Source organism: Castor canadensis, chromosome 9 (assembly GCF_047511655.1).
Source record: "Castor canadensis chromosome 9, mCasCan1.hap1v2, whole genome shotgun sequence".
Taxonomy (NCBI): Eukaryota; Metazoa; Chordata; class Mammalia; order Rodentia; family Castoridae; genus Castor; species Castor canadensis.
Genome location: NC_133394.1, coordinates 33,740,102 through 33,760,439, shown reverse-complemented (window position 1 = coordinate 33,760,439; position 20,338 = coordinate 33,740,102).

The window sequence follows — 20,338 nt, the reverse complement described above, 5'->3', positions numbered from 1 at the left end:
TGGCATCTTTTATAAGTTAGTAGCATCTCTAATCTCTGTATTTAATTTCATTATCAAAATCTGCCACATGGTCAAGTGTGTTATCTCATATAACAACAATAGCTACTATTCTTCTTTTACTTTCTCCTCTTTATTCTCCCTAAAATATCTCTCAAATACATACTACCACAACAATGCCATAATTTCCCCTACAGATTAATTCTGTAGTAATTTAGATATGTAAGTTACAATGAGGTCATAAACTATGTAGTTTTCTTTTCTAAAATGACCAAAGGATGACCAAAAAAGGCCAGGATGAAAGCACAAAGTCATAAGGTGATTTATCCAAATGTTAGAGCTGGCCCTGGAGCTTGAATGAGAAGATCAGAAGTCTACTATATAATTTCTATTGTAGTAAAATTGTGCATGAGTCCATTTTGATGAGGAACATATAGCAACATTAGCTCAGACTCTTGGATGATATTTGAAGTCAAATGGACAGAACTAAGCCATTAGATACTCTAAGACGTGGGTAATTATTAGTGACTACAGATGGGAAAGGAATGAGGATGAGAACCTTCTAGTACATACAATTACACCACCCTTCCTAATCAGTTCAGTTATGCAAATAAAATTTTCAGTTCTATTTTTATAGGGTAGCCAAGGGTTCCAACTGCCAGGTCTCAGTAATACTTGTGAGTCAATATACAACTCCTCCTACTATAATTTTAAGTTTGTCTGCTCCTTGATAAGCAAGCAACTCAAGAAATGTTACTGATGGTTGTTCATGCTGAGTTGTTTTATCCTGAGAATTAGTAGATACTCTTTTCAATGTGGTTCTCCACATACTTTTGTAATATTTATAACTCACTGGAGCCAAGCTTATTGGTATATGTTTTTGGAACTCAAATTTCACTGAAAATAGTGGTAAGCTTTTTTTTTTTTAAGTAAACTATCTATTGAATGACATGTCAGAGTAAACCAACTGTTTTTAACAACCTTAAAATCTCAATCATTAAACACAATAAAAGTTTATTTTCTTTCTATGGCTTGGTATCATCAGAGGCCCCCTGCTCCCTACAATCATTAAGGGAACCAGGCTGCTGGGATTAAGTGGCTTCATCATTCCTTACAGCCTGGGTGTCCTCAACTGGATGAGCCTCTGCTTCAGATCAATAGCTCACATCAGCTCACACACGTTATCATTTCTCCACCTATTCCATTAGAAAGAACTCATCATATATTCCCAAAGAAAAGGGAGATTAAAATGAAATTTAATCCCAGGAAATGAAAACCTGGATATTAATGAAAACCAGGCAGATTCTGCCACAGCAGAATTTCATCATCTGAGTATAGTAAACCACTATTCAGTTATCCAAATAATTCTCCTTTTCTCTATCTTTTTATATAACTCATGTAGTCCATTCTTCCCTTTCCTTTCCTCCCCTCTCCTTCTTCTCTCCTCTCCTCCCTTCCCTTCCCCTCCTTCCCTCCCTTCCCCTCCCCTTTCCTCCTTTTCTTTCCTTTACATTTCTTTTCCTTCTCAAGTAGAAAAAGGCATTGCAAAGAAATCTTAGCTCAGAAAATCTTTTATTTTCCTACTCCAATTTTAGAATCTTTAACTATATCCTTAACTTCCTGAGAGCTCTTAGTTATATAAATATTTGTATACCAAGTAGAGCAAAGTGTGATAAATGGCCTTGGATTGTTTAATGCTACTCTATCACATTTTTATTGTGATAAAATGAACTAATTTGTGAAAAATGATGTTAGGTGGTCATCTCTGAATGTTTGGATAAGGAAATAATAACTTACCACTATAAATCTTTCCAATACCATGTTGAATTAGAATTTTTCCTCATTATTCTGCACAACATGGGATAATGGTTCTCTCATAAGAAACAAGTTTTCTTTCATGGTCCAAAGCAAATTACCTTATACCTATATTGGAATGCACTTTGGAACAGACATATCTGAGCCTGAACTCTAACCCTACTTACCATTTGTAAATGTATGACAATGACAAATTATTTAAACTCTCTGACCCTCAATATCTTCATCCATAAAAATGGAGAAAATATACCAGGTATTCTGGGTTTGCTTAGAAGGACCTAAGAGGATCTATATAACTACCTGATATTCTTTCAAGAAATGCTATATATTCTCCCACTTCTCCTTTGGCTTGTTTTCTTATGAATGACATAATTTCAATTTTAAATGCTTTCTGAGTCCTCCAAATCTTCCTACTAAATTATTTCCTCAAGGCAGTACATTAAAACATTTGGATCAAACTCTTTCACTTCCTACTATATAAAAAACAATTTGATTAACTATTTATAGTAGTGGTCTTCCCTCTACCTCAAGGAATTTTTTAAGAATATGCATCCTGGATGTTGCTGAAGAATTCAAATGATTCTTGGTTTCCCTTAGTCTTAGTTCTCCTGTGGGCTTTTATAGTTCTCTGTGTTAACACAGTAAGATGCATGTTGTACCTCTGAACAGTTAGTGGATTCTGAAGGCACTGTGTGTAACTGGTCTTTTTCTTGATATTTAACTTTAACGAAGCTCAACTATTGTCAATTACTTTGACAAATCTCCAGTATTAATGCTCAGTGTCTTTTAGCAATCAGAAAACCACATTCATCTTTTTTCTTGTTATTGAGAAAGCTATAGTACATAAAACTGGTACCTAGGAATATGTATTTCTTTATTGAGAAATATGCCTTAGATGTAAACTTAAATGCATTTGTTTGAACATAACTATATTTGATACATTAGAATATATTTTGCTTTCACTAAATTTTCATTCCTGAAAGTAAAAGTCTGAAAATATTTCAGTCATCATGTTATAGCCAAATTTTCCATTATTTTTAAAAGGCCTGTCTTTGGCTGGGGAGCCTATCTTGGAGCTCAACAGTAGAGCACTTGCTTTGTGTATAGAAGGATCTGGGTTTTATCCCCAGCACCACAAAATTTAAAAATAAAAGTAAAATAAAATAAAAAGGTTGTCTGTTTTATTAATTCTTCTTTAGCATTTTCACATTAAGTTTTGAATTTTGGTTATATTATCAAAAATGTGTGAGAGAAATCATAGCTATATGAAAAATAATTTGAAAAATGATACTTTTTAACATTTAAACACTATAATTTTAATATTATAATAATATTTATCTTATATTGACATTTACTTATCTAATTTTTTAGAATACATATTCTGTGTTAATTATATTTTTCATATATACATAAATACTTTTTAACATATTTAGAGTCATGAGCATTGTATTTTTATATCTCAGTTAACATTTTATTATTTTTACCTACTACTAATGAGGAAGGAAAACATGCTAGAGAAATTTACACAGTAATCTCCACTATGAGCTAAGGTTGACAGTCAGAAGAGAGAATATGTATGGAGCAAATGCTGAGATGCTCTTGGATGGCACCTTCCCACATTGTCCGTTGCTGTCATCCTGGCCCTGAAGAACAAACTCTTCTTGCATGGAGAAAAAAATGAGGGTTGATTCTGGTAGGTAGCGAGTACGTTTTTCAGTCTTCTGGAAAAAGTAAAGCCCAACCAAAACGTGCACTTCTGTTTTGTTTCCTTTGAGGCAGCCAAGAGTATGAGATAATAATTCCAAGCATCTCAAATACCAGGAGATGCCAAGACTGATGCATTGTTTCCTATTTCTTGAGCTCAGGACAGGATGCTCAGTTCACAAACACATTTAGGGAACCTTATAGGATGCATAATCACGCAGTATTATGAGTTCCCATTTTTAATTCCCTTCCAAATTAATTTTTTGACTTCTCAGGGAGTCTTTTCAATTCCCTACACAGATCATGAACTTTTGATTAAACATTTAATGAAGTTCTTTCATAGATCTGTCTTATTTCCCAAGCCCCTCCAAGTCACCATGATTATTTAACTCAGTGGCCCAGCTCTAAAATAAACTATTAAAAGAGGCTCATTATCTTTATATATTTTTATAACATGGAATCTTTTCAGTCTTGGTCTCCATAATTATAGAATTTTCAAAATATTTATTTATGAATCTATTGTTGAGAGCCTACTATGTGTTAATCACTGTCTCAGATGGTTTTTTAAAAGACAGATAAAGAAAAATTATGATTTCTTCTTTTAAATAATTCACAAAATAGGTGGATACATAAAACAGTTATTTATAATGTTTAAATGAGATGTGGGGAAAGAGTGTAGGAGGCTGAATATGTACATATGTATATAAATGGAAAAATGAAACTTACTGAAGCTATTCCTGCAATGGGGGGAGGGAAGATAAAGAATGGTGGAAGGGTGAATTCAAGTATGATATAGTTGATATATTGTAAGAACCTCTGTAAAAGCCACAATGTACCTCCACCCAGCACAACAATAAAAAAAGAAAATGTGAGTCAGATGAAACTAATATCTTGGTTTTTGCCATTGCTGTATTCTAGTGCTGAGAACAGTGTCTGGCATATATAAAGCATTTTGTAGATATTTAATAAATGGAATGACTAAGAATGTAAAGGAATACATTAATATCTATTGTCATATATAATATCTATATTGTCATATATAATATGTGAAGAAAATTAAAGTACTGAAAAACATCACAACAAAAAATGAGATGAAAACAAATTACTATGAAATGCCTGTTACATTATTTTTTTCTAGAATTCCCTCAAAAAATTTTCCAAATTTTTCCATTCAGTGGAAACCATAAAATTAGTACATGATCAACCCACTGGACCCATCTACCAGTAAATATATAGCATATCCCATGAGTAGACAATTACCTCTCAGAATCTGAGGATGACTGATTCTATGATTCACCCTTCCTCTAAAAGATACCCAAATCCTTGGAGGTCCAAGTACCTCATAACAATGGTGTGGTATTTGTATATAAGATATACACAACCTCTTACATCCTTTAAATCTTCTCAAGATTACTATAATACCTGATACAAGTAAATGCTATGTAAATAGTTGTTACAGTGTATTGTTTAGGGAAAATGACAAGGAAAAATTTCTGTACATATTCAGTATTTATGCTTTTCTATGAATATTTTTAATCCTAGGTAAGTTGAATCTACAAGTTGAACTTGTAGAGGCAACAGTCCAGCTGTAGCCAGAGGCCAGTGGTTCACGCCTATAATTCTAGGTTTTTGGGAGGCTGAGATTGGGAGGACTGTGGTTAGAAGCCAGTCCAGGAAAAAATGTTCACGCAATGCCATCTGAACCAACATGATGGCACATGCCTGTCATTCCAGATACGTAGGAGGCTGAGATTGGGAAGATCATGGTTCCAGGTCAGCTCAGACAAAAAAAATAGTAAGTTTCTGAGACCTCCCCTCTTTTTCTAAAAGGAAACAATCTGGGCATGGTGGCACATACCTGTCATCCCAGTGACAGCAGGAAATAGTAAATAGCATTGTGTTCCAGGCCAAGCTGGGCAAAAAGCAAGACCCTATCTCCAAAAGAACCTGAGTAAAAAGGGCCAAAGGTGTGACTCAACACAGAGTATGATGGCCTGAGTTGAAACCCCAGTACCACCAAAAGAGTTTATCAAAAATAACTAGGAGTGGACTGGAGACATGGTTCAAGTGGGGAAGAGCACCTCCTTTGCAAGTATGAAGCTCTGAGTTCAAACCCCAGTCCCACCAAAAAATAAATAAGTAAATAAATGAATAACTAGGAGTATTACATAATGAAAAAATGATTAATTCTTCATGACTATATTAAATCCCTATACATGCAAAACACTGACTAAAACCCATAATCATATATGAAGATTTTAATATTCAATACTCATCAACTAACAGGATAAGAAAAATATCAGGAAGGTCATGGAAAACTTGACAACATTATCAGCTACTTTAAACTAATTGAAATATAGAAGTAGACTTCACCCAAAAAGTGCAGAACATGAATTATTTTTCAAATGGATATAGATGGTTCACTAAAATTAAATAATACACTAGACTGTAAAATAAGTATCAATAATTTCAAAATAATGAAACGTTTTAGAATATGTTCTCTGAACATATTAGATTTCAACTAAAAGTCAATGACAAAATTATTAAACTTTAACAGTAATAATATATCGAATATATTAACAATAATAAATTGAATAATAAATGTGAAAATATTTAAAATTTTTATATTAAATAGCATATTTCTTAATGATCCAAAGTTCAAAGAAGAAATCACAAAGGAATTGAAAATATTGTGAGCTGGATTATAATAAAATATAACATACCAAAATATTTGGAGTATGGGTTTTAGAAAATAAGGAAGGTTTAAAATCAGTATTGTAAGTGTCCATCTTAAGAAGTGAGACAAGAAAGAGCAAATCAAAGCAAATCTAAGGAGAAGGAAGAAAATATTAAAGAGGAGAAATTAATGAAGTATAGAAAAGGGAAAGTAGAGAAAATTAACAGTGTTGAAAACTGGTTGCTTGAAAAAATTGTAAAAACACTATCAGGATTGGTGAAATAGAGAAAAACATACTAACAATCAATAGTAGTAATAAAAATGTGTTATACATACAGATCTTACAGATAGAAAATAGATAATAAACAAATACTATGGACAATTTAGGCCAATAAACCAATAACCTGGATCAAATGAACAAGCTTCTCAAACAACATGAGTATTGGGTTTTTGGGGGATTTATTTGTGGTATTGGAGCTTGAACTCAGGGCCTACACCTTGAGCCACTCCACCAGCCCTTTACTGTGATGGGTTTTTTCAAGATAGGGTCTCATGAATTACTTGCCCAGGATGGCTTTGAACCATGATCCTCCTGATCTCTGCTTCCTGAGTAGCTAGGCTTACATGTGTGAACCACGGGTACCTAGCAAAAAACACAAGGTTTCAAAGGTGGCAAAAGGAATGACGGCGGATAATGATGGAAGGGTGGCTGTAATTAAGGTATACTGTAAGCTTATTTTAAATGTTGGAATGAAACCCCCTTGTACAATTAATATACAGTAATAACAATTATTTAAAAAGTGGCAAAAGAAGATATAGAAGCAAAAGTTTTATATACCTATTTAAGAGATTAATTTTTAATAAAAAATAAAATTCTCAAAAATAAGCCTTTAAATCCAGACAGTTTCGTTGTTTTGTTTTGCCAAATATTTAAGGCAAAAATAATACCAGATATATAATGTATACTTTTGGAAAATTAATAGGAGAAAACCTATCTGTATTATTTAGCATTCTCATTGCTTAAAAGAATGCCTGACTTAACTTAAAGGACGAAAGATTTATTGTGGCCCATGGTTTCAGAGGGTTCAGTCCATGACTGCTTATTCCCACGTTCTTGAACACAATATTATGAGAGTAGGAATGTTGGTGATTGGGAGCTGTTCACTTGTTAGTGGACAAGAAGCAGAGAGTGGGAAGGAGACTGGGGACCTGACATAACCTTCAAATGCTCCCAGTGACACACTTCCTCAGCTAGGACTCCACCTCCCAAAGTTTCTATAACCTCCTAATATAGCACCATGATCTGGAGACCAAGCATTCAAAGCATGGACCTCTGTGGTATATTTCATATTAATATAAAAACATTCCACTCTTGGTCCCAAAGGTTTGTGGCAGTCTCATACTGCAAAATGTCTTTTTACCCTAAGAGTCCCCAAAGTCTTATCATTTTCAGCATAGCTCAAAAGACTAAATCCAGAATCCATATTGAAACTTAAGGCATTCTCTTAGTGTGAGTCCCTTAAAAAAATTTAAAAAGCTATACTTCTAAGATACAATGGCACAGAGTAACATTTCTGCTCCAAAAGGGAGGAATGGGGACATAGCAAGAGTAAAACCCAACATGACAAACATTAGATCGTGTAGCTCCATGTCTATCACCTGGGGCATATGATGTCTTTGTGTGAGATTCAACAGGCTTCCTGTTTGCTTCCCCTCTTCCCCCTGGTACTATGGATCAAACTAAGGGCTTTGCACTTGTTAGGCAAGCACTCTTCCACTGAGCTAAATCCCCAACCCAGCTTTTGCTGTTTGCAATTCATGTGGCATGTCTCCTCCATTCATTGCCTGTAGCTTTCCTTGACAGACATTACACGTCCTTGTCATCTCCAACATCTTGTGGTCTCCACTGCAGCTTAAGCTTCACCCTTACAGCTTCATACATCAGGGTACCTGCAGGGACTCTAATGCTGTCGCACATTGCCTGGCCTCCTAGGCCTTAATTTGAAAACTGGGTGGAAGCCCTCATAACCTATAAGTCTTGCATTCTGCATTCCTGAAAAACTGGCATTACATATATGATGCCAAGTTCTGCCACCAACTGTTATAGTAGCTGGGCACCCTTGCACCATGGCTTCATTGATCTCTGAATATCTGGGCAGCTGAGATCCCTGAAATGAATCCTGAGGAAGCAACTTCCTAGGCAGCCATGTGTGAGCAGGGCATCCTGGAGGTACTCTCTTCTTAAAAGAAAAACTTTCAAATAAGTTTTCTCTTTTACACCCTTGAGAGTGTGATGTGTGAGGTCTGGACAATTCCTGAAGCTCCCTCAAGGCATTTTTCCTATTATCTCTGTGCAGATTTACTCAGTATCTTTTTAATGAAGCTAATCTCTTTAACACCCACATCCTCCTTTTCTATAACTCTAACCAGCTAGTTTTTTGGCCAAACTGCACATTTTTCAAATCTTTCCACTCTGCCTTCTGCTCTCAATTCTCACAGTAAGCCTGGCTAAAAAATACCTAGCAATAACCACACCATATCCTGATGCTATGCTGTCTTCAAATCTCATCCATCAAATTAGTTAGTGCATTACTTTTAAATTTGGCCTCACTCAAAGTCTCAGCACATGGACAAAATATAAATAAATTATTTGCCAGACTGTAACATGAATGGCTTATCATCCAATTCCACATAGAAGTCTTGTTCCCATCTAAAACCTAATGAGCCTGACCTTCCTTGCCCATATTCTTATTACTGTCAGGTCTTCTGAGCTCCCACAGGTATCACCCATTTAGCTCTGCTAACAGTATTCTAGGGCTTTGTTAGCCCACATCTTCAAATTGTTCCAAATTTCTCCTGCAAACTGGTTCCAAAAGCTTCTGCATCACGTTGTCAGGAAAAGTCACAGAAATGGTCCCACTTCTCTGCTGTCAATTTTCTGTATTAATTAGCTTTTTCTTACTGTGGCACAACACCTGACTAAAACAATTTAAAGGATGAGAGATTTATTTTGGTTCATGGCTTTAGATGGTTCATCCATGGCCAATTGGCTCCGTGTGCTTGGGCAGAAAATCATAGTCACAGGGATATATAGCAGAGGAGAGCAATTCACTCATGGCAGAAAGGGACACGAGGGATCCTAGCATCAGGTATAACCTTAAAGGGCACGGTCTTACTGACCTACTTCCTCCAGCTAGAACCTCCCAAAGTTTCTACAACCTTCCAACATAGCACTATGGGCTGGGAATTCAAAACACATGCCTGTGAGAACATTTTATATTTAAACCATTACAATATCCAAACCTGTTTTAGTCCAGAACTTGACCAAGATACCAAAGGAATAAAAGCAACAGAGCCTGTTATCTCTCACAAAGTAGGTGACAAATATCTTAACAATACCAAATAGAGGTTAGCACTATATAAATATAACTCATTATGAACAAACAGTTTATCCCAAGGTTTAATGTTAGTTTAACAGTGAAAAATCATCCAATACAATTTACTGTATTGGGAGAATACAGGAAAATTTTATCTTAAAAATGAAGCAAAAGCATTGGACAAAGATTAAAACATATAAGTGAAATTGAAATAAAAAGAAATTTCCTGAATTTGACAGGGAGCATTTTCAAAAAATATTTAACCCACATCATACTTACTGGTAACACAATGAATTTGCCCCTTAAGTGAAGAATGAAAAACTGTATTGGAGGTCCTAACCAATGTAAAGGCAAGATTAGGAAATACTACACATAAAGTTCAAAAGAAAAAGTTAATGCTCTTATATAACAAGATAGCATAATTATTTATGTTGAAAAAAACCCCTCAAAATAGTTTCATATAACCCAGAAACAATTTTAAACCAGGTCATGGAATACAGTCAATATTTAAAAATCAGCTATTTTTTATGCCAGCAGCAGTAAGTTAAAAATATAAAATCCACTTATGGTAGCATAAAAATATAAAATAACATTTAATAGTAAAAATGATTTAAAAAATTCATGAGAAAAAATAAAGTTCTGTTAGACCTGAAATTAAAGAGGCAGGGAAGAGGCAGCACAGGGTTTATTGCTCGGGAAGGAGCACTGCGGAGGGAGACCCCAACAAGAGAGCTTGCGCCCCCCAACAAGAGAGCTTGCGCCCTCCAGCCGCTTACAGACTTGGAGTAGATATAGGGCAACAAGCTGGAGGGAAAACCCCGCTGGCTGAGGAAATTCTTCCACAGTGGAGTCAACCGTTCTTAGGGGAAGCTGGAGGAGATAAGTGGTAATTAGGTAGGTAAGTTGCTCAGGACCCCCTGGCGAGTGGTGGCTTGTCATCTCCTTGAGGCTACATTTGGTTCTTCCAGTGGTGGTGGGTGTCAGTAAGCTGCGGCTTCTTTTTGTTCACCCTAGCACAGATAAACCATGGTGACAAGTTGAAAAAAAACAACAAAAAAAACCCTATTGTTAAAATAAGAATTCTCACATTTACCTATAGATTTAACCCAATCTCAACCAATAATTTAATGGTCTCTTTTGTAAAAATTCAAAAATTGATTTTGAACTTAGTGAACTGCAAAGAATCTTGCATAGCTAAAATAATTAAAAATAAGAGTGAACTACCTTCCTTGAAGACTTTACAGATTAAAAAACGAAACCTGAAGTGGAATAAGACTGCAGAGTAGAAGCTTGTCTCCATCTGACTCTGTGAATAAGAACAGTCAGGGTAAGAAAGGAGAAACTACTAAGAGAGGAAGAGCGAAGGAACCACAAAAGGAGGAAACTTCAGCTGAAAAGCATGGAGAAACAGAAAGGTGACAGAGTAAATTAGGAAACAGCCTGCAGCTCTAGCCCTGGCTCCCTGGGAGGAGGGAAAGCTGAAGCCTCTACCATATGGTAAGTTAGTCTTGGTGACAGACTGGAGCCCTAGCTGTGGGACAAGCCCACACCTTCTGTAAACATTAAATCCAGTGCAAGAATTTAGTTGGACAGTGCAGGAAAGAAATACATTGGTTTTTTTTTTGCTACCTAGATCTCAGAGGGTTGTGGTGAAGCACTATCTTGAGAGGCACTTTCTCAAGATTGAGCTACTAAGAGAACTGGAAAGCAGGGACCAGTCATGGCTCTGCAACTCTTAGGACACAGCCCACAGTATTTGGGAGGGAAACAGCCATGGGATGTGATTGTGGAGGACAATTGTGGGCAAGCTGAGAAATTTAGGCAGCAATGAGCTGGAGAACAGAAGGGTGCAATGGTCAGTAGTCCTGCCCTCCCTGGGAATAGCAAACGCTGTTGTCCCAGGAGCATTGCAGAAACAGAGCAGAGAGCCTGTGGCTGGTGGAGTGCTCAAGTTTCAGAAGCTGCCTGCTGGCTGCAGGGGTTTGCTGCTAGGTGAGGTTTTAGAGCTATTTTGGGGACTTGAAAACAAGGAACAATCACAGCTCAGGAAGTTTTGGCTACAGCAAGTTCCATTGCCTGAGGATCACAGAGGAAGCAGAGCACCAAGTGTATGGCTGCCAGAGTGCTCCTACTCTGGGAACTGCCTGCTGGTCATATGTGTATGCTGCCAGGCAACATTGGAGACTGAGACACTCATGGAGTCTTGGTGCACCCTGCCACAGTGTCTTGGTGGGAGATAGCTGGAAGAGGTAGTCATGGAGAGGGTCTGACAGGAACCCACTGAGAAGCTCAGGCAGCAGGGAGCTCAAGCAATACAGGACATGGTGGTTGGTGGCCCCACCTTCCCTAATGAGAAAGAACAAGACCCATCATCAGAGGATCACTGCAGAGATGGCACCAAGTCTGAATGGTATAATGGTAGTGTTCCACTTCCAGGAGCTGTCTGCTGGCTGTGAGTATTTGGTGCCAGATGGGGCTGAGAGCTATAAATATAGATTGTGGGATCACATGATCTCCCCACAGCCTCCTCCCTCCAGTGCTGTGATGAACTGTAAGGCAGAGTGTAAATACTAAGACTTGTAGAGCCCTGGAATCTTTCAGTTTTCCACCACCAGTATAGAGCTCAAGTGCCTGATTTGCTCCTCCCACTGATGCATTTGTGAGATACTCCAAGGCTTGTACACTTGATGCCCTTGAGGGCACAAATTGGGGGAGGAGAGTGTACAATAAAAATGAGAACCTGCCTGGCCCACAGGCTACGAAGCTCCATGTGGCCAGCAGCAGCTTTCAATACACAAAGAAGAGAACTTTCTAAGGTGAAAGCAGCTCCAAAACAGACAACTGACCATCTATTAGTCCCACCCTCAACACACATATAATACCAAGCCATACACTAGAAACTAGTTGAGACTCCATCTAGTTGTCCTCTATCTGAATAATGCTTGTGACCATGCCTAGTGCCATGAGCACACAAATGTGTGACTACTGAGCAATCCCCCAGTACAATGGTGAAAAACTATACCTCAACCCTGCTACAACATGATCTAGGCTTAACATTGAGGGCACTTGAACTGAAAGACTACAGGTAACTAAAACTTCCAACCAATGACTTGGCCTCAAATGGGCAAATCACAATGCAAAAACACAAAATATATACATATACATATTCACACACATATATATATATACACACACAGACACACACACACATGTAAATGAAATGCCTCATTCAAAAGTCAACAGTCCCACAGTAATAGACAATATGGATAGTGAAGTAGATGAAACCTCAGATGAAGATTTCAAAAGAATGATTATACCAATGCACAATGATATGTGTATAAACACCTGGATGAATTCAAAGATAATACAAATAAACAGCTGAATAATTTCCAAAAGAATACAAATAAGCAACTATATGAAGTAAGGAATAAAATACAGAATATAAAAGAGAAATTTAATAAATATGTAGAAATCTGGGAAAAAGTCAAATTTATATTCTGGAAATGAAAATCTCCATTTGTTACATAAAAATCTTAAGTAAAAGCCTCTTCATTATCCTAAATCAAGTTGAAAGCAGACTATTAAGGCTTGAAGACAAGATAGTTAGATGAAAATAAAGGGGGAAAAAAAGTAAGAATGGAACATACAAGACCTCCAGGACATCATTAAAAGATCAAACCTAAGAATCAGGGACATAGTAAGAGAAGAGGCATAAATAAAAGAAAACATATTTAATAAAGTAATAGAAGAAAACTTTACCAAATTTTGAGAAAGAGATAGTCATCCAGGTACTGGAGGCTTTTAGGACACCTAACAGAAAAGATCTGAAAAGAAACTCTCTAAGACATATATGGTTAAAACATGAAATAGCACAGAACAAGGAAAGAATGCTGAAAACTGCAATACAGAAGCACGAAGTCACATATAAAGACAAAGCCATTAGAATAACAGCAGAAAGTCTAAAAGCAAAATGGGTATGGAATGATGCACTTCAAACCCTGGAAGAAAATCACTGCCAACCTAGATTACTCTATGCAGCAAACATAATTGAAGGAGAAAAAAATCCTATGATAAAATCATAGAAATTGATGATCATGAACCTAGCACTGTACAAGATACAAAGGAATCCTACACACAATGAAGCTAAATGCAACCAAGAAAATATGGGAAATGAAATCTCACTACATGAGTACATAAGCAAATGAGGACTAGGAAAGAGTCAAACAGAAAAACAACAAAATAACAAGAATTAGTACATACCCCTCAATAATAATTCTTCATGTTAATGGTCTCAATTCTCCAATCAAAAGACACAGACTGGTGGACTGGATTAAAAAAACAAGGCCCAATCATTTGTTGCCTACAAGAAATGAAGACCATGTGCAAAAACAAACACAGGCTTAAAGGAAAAAGATATTCCAAGAAAATGGAGCAAAAGTAAGCAGTAGTAGCTATGCTCATCTGATAAAGCTGACATCAAACCAAAATCAATCTGAGTGGACAAAGAAGTTCACTACATATTGATAAAGGGGACAATTCATAAAAAGGAGATAACAATTATACACATATATGCACCAAATATCAACACATCCAGTTTCATAAAACAAATGCTACTGAACATTAAAGCACAGATAGATCCCAAGACAATAATTGTGGCTAACTTTCAAATTCTACTCTCATCACTCTTGGTCTTCCAGACAAAAAAAATCAACAAAGAAAATTCAGAATTTAAATTATACTATAGATAAGATGGACTTAACAGACATCTATAGAATATTCTGCTGCAGAATACACTTTTTCTTGCAAGTCACAAAGCATTCTCCAATATAGATATTTTGAGACATAAAGCAAGTCTGAACAAATATTAGAAAATTGAAAAATTCCTATATTTTATCTGACCACAATGAATAAAACTAGAAATCAACAGCAAAAGAAACTACATAAAATATTCAAAAACATTGAGACTGAACAACACGCTGTTGCATAATCAATGGATCATTGGAGTATGAAAGAAATCAAAAAATTCCTAGGATCGAATGAAAACTAAAACGCAACTTGTCAGTACCTTTGAGACACAGCAAAGGCAGTGTTACAAAGAAAGTTTATAGCTATGAGCATCTGCATTAAAAAATCAAACAGATCCTGAACAAATAACCGAATAATATATCTCAAGCTCTTTAACAAAAGAACAAGCCAGACTCCAAACTAGTAGATATAAAGATATAATAAAGATCAGGGCAGAAATTAATGAACTGGACATAAACCATTAATGAAACAAAAAGTTTTTAAAAAGTTGTGAAAAGTTTTCAAAGAAAACTTTACCTTTGAAAATAAACAAGATTTAAAAGATAAGCAAGATTGATAAGTCCTTAGCCAAACTAAACAAAAAAGAGGAAGAAAACCCAAATTAATAAAATGGGAGCTGAAAAAAGAGAATATCACAACAAATACCAAAGAAATTCAGAGAATCATTAGGAAATAATTTGATAATTTATACTCTAATAAACTGGAAAATTTAGAAGAAATGGATAAATTTCCAGATACATATAGTCAATTAAAATTGAACCAAGAGACTATAAACCACTTAAACAGTTCTATAGTAAGTTATGAAATTATAGCAGTAGCAAAGACACACCCAAAAAAGAACCCAGGACCAGATGAATCCACTTTGAATGCTACTAGACCTTTAAGAATGAACTAAACCAGGGTTCCTCAAATAATTTCAAAATAGAATGTCACTAAACTCATTCTATGAAGCCAGGGTTATGCTAATGTAAAAATGGATACAGACCCACCAAAAAGGAAAATTGTAGATCAATTTCCTTGATAAATGTAGATGCAAAAATTCTCAAAAAAAATTCTTGCAAACCAAAAGATTATACACCATGATCACATTGGTTTTATTCCGGGGATGCAAGGATGGCTGAACATATGCAAATCAATAAATGTAATACAGCACATGAACAGACTAAAAGACAAAAATCACATGATAATCTCAATAGATGAATGAAAAGCCTTTGACAAAATCAGACATCTCTGTGACAAAAGCTCTGAAGAACCTAGGAATAAGTGGAAAGCAACTCAACATAATAAAGGCTATGTACAACAAACCATAGCCAGCATCAAAGTAAATATGAGAAGCAAACCATCTCCTGTAAAATTAGGGATGAGAAAAGATAGTCTACTCTTCTCATTCTTATTAAATATAGTGTTTGAATTCTTAGCCAGAGCAATAAGGCAAGAGAAAAATATAAGGGAATACAAATAGGTAAGGAAGAAGTCAAAACATCCCTATTTGCAGATGATATGATCTCATACTTAAAAGACCCTAAAGATTACATCAAAGACATTCTTTTGGCAAAGTATCAGTATACAAAATCAATGTTCGAAAATCAATAGCTTTTCTATATAGTAATAACGAATTGGCTGAGAAAGAAATCAGGGAAAGAATGCCACTCACAAGGCCTCAAAAAAATATCCTGGGGAAAATCAAAACTGAGGATGTGAAAGACCTCTACAATGAAAACTATAGAACACGGAAGAAATTAAACTGAAGAAGATATAAAGATCTGACATGTTCATGGGTTGGCAGAATTAATATAGTGAAAATGGCTATGCTACCCAAAAGTAATTTAAAGATTCAATGTAATGCTGAGAGCTGGTGGCTCACACCTGTAATCCTACCTACTTGGAAGGGTGAGATTGGGAAGATTGTGGTTTGAGGCCAGCCAGGGAAATAGTTCATCAGACCCCATTTCCAAAATACCCAGAGAAAAATGGACTGGAGGTATGACCCAAAGAGTAGAGTGCCTGCTTTACAATATGAAACACTAAGTTCAAATCCCAGTCCTAACAAAAATATATAAATAAATATTCAATGCAATCCCTATCAAGCATACATGTAATTCTTCACAGAAATAGAAAAGCCAATATGAAAATAAATATGGAAAAATAAAAGTCCCCGAATAACCAAAGCAATCCTGAATAAAAAGAGCAATGTTGAAAGTATCACAGTACTGACTTCAAATTATACTACAGAGATATAGTAACAAAAACAACATTATACTGGCACAGAAACAGACACATAGAACAATGGAATAGAATAGAAGAACCAGAAATAAGTCCACATAGCTGCCTGACTTTTGACAAAGGAGCCAAAACATACATTGGAGAAAAGAGTCTCTTCAACCAATAGTACTGGGAAAAGTAGACACCCACAAAATTAACTGAAACTAGACCCCTTTCTCTCACCTTGAACAAAAATCAATTCCCAGTGGATGAAAGATCTTAATGGAAGCAGTAAACTCTAATGTAGGAAAGCATTGGAAAAATATGTAAAAATAAAGGAATAGGCAACAGCTTTTGGAATGAACTCCAATAGCTCAGGAAATAAGAGCAAGGATTGACAAGTGAGAATACATCAAATTAAAAAGTTTCTGTGCATCAGAGGAAACAATTACCAGAATGAAGAGACACAATGGGAAAAAAAATTTGCCAGCAATTCATCTGACAAAGGATTCATGTCCAGAGTACATAAAAATCTCTAAAAATTAAACAACAGTAGAACAAACAATTCAAGAAATAAATGGAGAAATTAATTGAACAGAGAGTTCTCTAAAAGGTATAAATGATATGAAGAAATACTCAATATCTTTAGATTGAATCATTGAAATTCAGTCTCATCCCAGTCAGAATGGCACTCATCAAGGAAACAATAACAATACTGGTGAAGATGCAGGGGGAAAAGGACTCCTATATACTTCTACTGTGGATGTAAATAACTGTAACTACTATGGAAATCTGTTTGAAGGTTCCTCAAAAAAACTAAAATTAGAACTGTCATCTGATTATGTTAGGGATTTAAGTCTACATTCAATAGAGATATCTGCCCGCCCATGTTTATGGCAGCACTCTTCACAGTAGCCAAGCAATGTAATCAGCCTACATGCCCAATAACTGATTAATTAATAAAGAACATATAATACATATTCACAATGGAGAATTAGTCAACAATATAGAAGCATAAAATTATATTGTTTATAGGAAAATAGATAGAACTGGAGATTACCATGTTAAGAGATATAAGCCAGGATCAGAGAGACAAATATTGCATGTTTTCACTCATATGAGGAATCTAGACTTAAAAAAATCAATAATATGACAGAATTTTAAAGAGAGACTGTTTTGAGTAAACCAGCAGGAAAAGGAAGGGGGAAAGGAGAGGATGATGGAGTATGGATGTGAATGAAGTAAATTATATTTATATCTGAAAATAACATGATGAAACCCACTAAGAACTATCAATAAGATGGGGAGAGAGCAAATAGTGTTAAGAAAGAGTAATAGAGAAGGTGAATTTGATTAAAATACATTATATGGATGTATGTAAATGTCACAAAGAAATACTTTGTATAATTAATTTATGCTAATATAAAACAACAAAAAGACTTTCTATAAACTCACATCACTCATGCTAGTATATGCACAGCACACCAAAACAATTCAAATGGATTATAGAGCAAATTGTAAATGCTAACACTATTAAGCTTCATAAAAAATAAATATATTTCATGAACTCAGAGTAGACAAGGCTTCATTCAAAATGGTATATTAAGCACTAACCATAAAAAATAATAAATTGCACTACATAAAAATTTTTAGCTGGAGAAAACTAACAGTTAAGAAGTAGAAAAAGTAAGCCATAGACTGGGAAAAATATTTTTGGTACATCTATGTAATAAAGACTTGTATCCTGAATATATTAAAATATTCCTGCAAACTGACTTTTAAAATCCACCTCATTTTTAAAATAAGGAAAAGCTTTATTCTAATTGTTTATCAATGATTAATGAATCATCTCAAAGTAATTTGTTTTTGTTCATGAATCTGGAATTTGGGCAAGGCTCCCAGAGGCCAGCATACATCTGCTTAATGTGTCAACAGTTCAGGTGACACAAAGACAGAGGGTAAGTTCATGCCTGGGGATTGAAGTCATCTGAAGTCTTGTTATTTACTTGTCCCAAAGTCATTTATGGATGGAGACTGGTACCTCATTAAGTGCTTTTGTCCGTAACACCACATATAACCTGTTCAGATGGTTGCTTGCCTCTCTCACAGCAGAGTGGCTGCATTCCAAGTGCAAGCAAACCAAGAGGAAGTTACAGATTGTTAAGATCTAGACTTAGAAACCAGCTCCAGGTTTCTTCTGCCATATTGGATTGGTCAAGGAGTCAAAGAGCCTAATTCAATGGAAGGAGCTATAGAACCCATTACTTTATGGAAAAAGTATAAAACAATGTTGGGGCCATGCTTTCAAACTTGCAAAATTTGAGGACTAGGACATAGCTCAACTGGCAGAGCATCTGCTTAGCAAGTGTGAAGCCCTGAGTTCAAACCCTATTAACACTAAAAACAAACAAAACAAAAACCTACCAAAATTTACCCTTAGGGCCCAAATTACTTATATTCCTTTCCCATCTAAAATTCTCTTAATCCCTTCAAAAAGCCCTCAGATATGTTACCAATTACATCTTAAGGCTCAAGTTCAAAGTCCAGGATCTTGACATTTAAAATCAGATACCAGTCAGATACAAGCCAGATTGTTTTAACTCTGATATGTGAACTAAAGAAACAGTCATAGACCCGATGTTTGCAACATTAGCTATCAACACATTTAAAAGGTGGAAGGAATCACATGCATCACTTTATCCAACAAAATTTTTTTAAACAATTTGATTCAATTTATTATTTTCAAATATCTTACTAACATATCACAAGGGACCCCTTTGCTCCTATCTCACATTTATACTACCTTAGGAGCTTCACTGATAGCTTTCTAGATTTTCTTAGGTGTCTTCTTAAAGTCACATGTTTCAGTTTTTGTTGCAGCACAACAAATTTTACTCTGGCTATTATCACCGTATAGTAAACCCATCATGGATAAGTGGCTTGATACATCAGCAATAATTTATTTTGCCCATGAATCTACAATCTGGGTAAAGCTCAGTGGGGGCACATTATCTTTACTCACTTAGTGTAGGCAAAGGCAGTTCAACTGGGGCTTAAGGACCCACTTCCAAGATGGTGCACTCACGTCTTAGAAGTGAGTATTGGCTGTCAGTTCCTGTCGGTCATGAGATGGTATGCATTTTCAAAATGTGTGACGGCTGGGTTTCAAAAGGGACCTCCCCAGAGCGCTAGGTGAAGAATGTCAGCTTTTATAATCATCTCTGCTTCCAGTAGCAAGATTCCCACCATGAATTATCAATCAGCCAAGGCGATTACAAACCTTCACCTCTTTTTAAGATGAAGTGATACACCCCACTACCTAATGGCAGTAATGTCAAGAATGCATTGTAAGAGAAACATATGCTATGAGAGATATTGTCGTAGGTGGCTATTAGTAGTATTTGGAAAATACTTGAACACATTCTTCACAAAAGATACATAGATGAAGAATAAATAACAAAAAAGGTGTTCATTATTCATCCCCAGAGAAATTTGCACTATAATAATGAGACACTTTCACATTCACACTGTTTGATACTAGTTCACATGACTAAAATTTAAAAAGCTGATAATACCACACTAAACACTAAACAGGATATGGAAAAGTCAGGACCCTCAGGTATTGCTGGTGAGAGTGCAATATGGAAGAAAACTGCTTTGGTAGTTTCTTGCAAATCAATAGGAAATATGATACTAGATGGCAGGATCTTGTGACATGGAAACAGTAGAAATGAGACCAAGTCACATGTGAACAAGACAA